The 2944-nt window shown below is 35.6% G+C and overlaps 1 pseudogene; it reads left to right on the top strand.

Moving 5' to 3' along the window:
* The first annotated feature begins 1072 nt into the window (after positions 1 to 1072).
* Positions 1073 to 2944, top strand: LOC127417124 (inositol oxygenase-like; annotated as a pseudogene).

Here is a 2944-nt window from a genome sequence, read left to right as displayed (position 1 = left end):
AACATAGAACAAAGGATAGCTAGAACGTAGAATGAACAATAGATAGAATGTAAAACGAACATAGGACGAACGATATAGATAGACTGTAGAACGAACAATACAATGTAGAATGAACGATACCTAGATAGAACGTAAAACGAATGATAGATAGAACACAGAAGGAATGAACATTGTTGGATAGACAATGCAGAATGAACAATAGATAGTGAACGTAGAATGAACGATAGACAGAATGAACAAAACAAACAAACAAAAGAACAATAGAACGAACATTAGGACAAATGAACAATAGACAGAACGAACAAATGTAAATAGAACGTACAATGAATGAACAATAGATAGACTATAGAACAAACATATAATGTGGAATGAACGATACATAGAACATAGAACAAAGGATAGCTAGAACGTAGAATGAATGATAGATAGAATGTAAAACGAACATAGGACGAACGATACAGATCATAGAATGAACAATATAACGTAGAATGAACGATACCTAGACAGAATGCAAAATGAATGATAGTGAACGTAGAATGAACGATATGTAGATAGAACATAGAACGAATGATAGACAGTATGAACAAAACAAACAAACAAAAGAACAATAGAATGAACGTAGGACAAATGAACAATAGACAGAACGAACAAACATAAGTAGAACGTACAATGAATGAACAATAGATAGACAGAATGTAGAACGAACAATATAACATGGAATTAATGATACCCAGATAGAACGTAGAACAAAGGACAGACAGAACGCTGAATGAACGATAGATGGAATGTAGAACAAACATAGGACGAACGATATAGATAGACCGTAGCCTTTATCCCTCTCGAGGACTTGATTAGCCTGATTAGGGGCCAGGTGTGCAGCATCATGACCTGGCCCCGCCCTCCTCCCTGCCACACTGTAACAGTACAGTGTCCTATCATACTACTACATTTGGGTCAAAATATCACTGCTAAGTTGTGTCGAGCACTTATACACGTCAACACACACATTTACACACACTGACAGACCCCTAGAAGCCTCAGACAGAGTGAATTGAAGAAAGTTAAAGTGTTGATGCTGATGCACACACACCAAATGCTGGAAATTGTCAAACAAAAGGTTGGTCGGCAACTGTCGGCTAATAAAATAAACAACTGGACAGTAATTCAAAATCTTCTATTATATAATACGTTATTAATAAAACATTGTTAATGTTGTGCTGTCTCTTCAGTTAGTAAAACTTTAGAGCAAGTTATTTTGCTTTTTTTTTTTTTTTTACATAGGTTAAAATTTGTTGGATAACAGTGTTACATTTATAACATTAATATATATTGCAAGCTTTAAAGAACGTAACTTTCCTAGCAAAGTGTCCTCTACTCGTGTACCCTAACCTACCACATAATAATTCCAGTCTAGTAAAGTTTACTAGACATTCTGTAATGACCTGGATAAGTGAAAACTTATATACTTTGAGCATGACCTCCCACCTCTGACCTTTTGCACCTGAAGTGGGCAAACTGCAATCACTTCAACATGACCATGATGGAGAACACTGATTGCTTGGATGAGCTCGTTGATGAATCCGACCCTGATGGGGACTTCCCGAACTCTTTCCATGCGTTCCAGACTGCCGAGGATATCCGCAAAGAGCATCCTGATAAAGGTGAGGGGTCAATAGGGACAAAGGTCACAGGGATGACCCCAATGTATGCTTTGCTCAGATTAGCTGATGTTTTTGAAAAACACATACCTGTAGGTGAAGCACAGATCAATATGTCAAGACCAGCAGGGCTTTCAGGGCTATATCTAAATGTAAAAGTATCGGCATATTGCTCTTGTTGAATTTTTTGTTTAGTCAAGCAAATAGTAAAACTCAGCATTGCAAAAGTGAATTTAACTCATTTTTAACTAATGTAAACCCGTCTCCAGGTTGGTTCCAACTAATTGGTCTGATTCACGACATTGGGAAAATCATGGCCCTGTACGGAGAGCCACAGGTGAGAGACAATGCATCAAATCATAATATGAAAATATATTCAGTCACATGGGTTGAATAGCACACATGTAGGGGTGTTTCTTCAATTTCGGCACTTTCATGTCCCAGCAGATAACATATATATATATATATATATATATATATATATATATATATTTATAAACTGATTTCAACATTTTTGTTTCTTCTATTCTTTTTGTTATATGAGGGTCACACTGAAAATGACTTTTGACCAGGACTATCATTTAGTTTTGGTACTTTTCAAATGGTCTTTTTTCAAATAATTTTTTACTGTTTAGTCCTGTCCCAGGCCCAGACTTACAATATTAATCTATGAAAATCCATTATAAAAATACAAATTATTCATGTTTAAAATTATGAAAACCTAAACAAAAACTAAAATAAACACAAACCATTTAAATATTTATTATGTGAAAATGGTTTCTATATATTTTTCAAAAACTAGGACTGACTCAGGGTACTTAATAAAGTCAACAAACATGTCAGTCAAGAGCATGCTTGAGATAAAATATGAGACGTGATGTTTGAAGAAAAGTAAGACAATTCAAGGTATTTCTTTTTTATTGGCCGTAATTTCCAATCAAGCATGGGGGGAAAAAGTGTGAAAATATTATTTAATAGTGTGTATTTAGGATGCATAAAATGGGGGGGGGGGGTAACAATACTTTACTTTCTAGAAGTCCACAGTGCTAAAAGTGCCCAAAGTTGAAGAAACACCCATTTATGATATAAGAATGCTAATTTGTGTGTTTCAGTGGGCAGTAGTTGGAGACACATTCCCAGTAAACATACTGGACAATAGAAGCAAACATTCTGAAGGATGTTTCAATCTTGGATGTTTCCCTCTCTGCAGCACAGAATTTGGGATTTATTAACCACAATGTGGGTTGGATAATGTCCTGATGTCTTGGGGACATGATGGGGAGTGA

The sequence above is a fragment of the Myxocyprinus asiaticus genome, chromosome 26 (genome assembly GCF_019703515.2).
Source record: "Myxocyprinus asiaticus isolate MX2 ecotype Aquarium Trade chromosome 26, UBuf_Myxa_2, whole genome shotgun sequence".
Classification (NCBI taxonomy): Eukaryota; Metazoa; Chordata; class Actinopteri; order Cypriniformes; family Catostomidae; genus Myxocyprinus; species Myxocyprinus asiaticus.
This window is presented reverse-complemented; position numbering and strand designations above follow the sequence as displayed.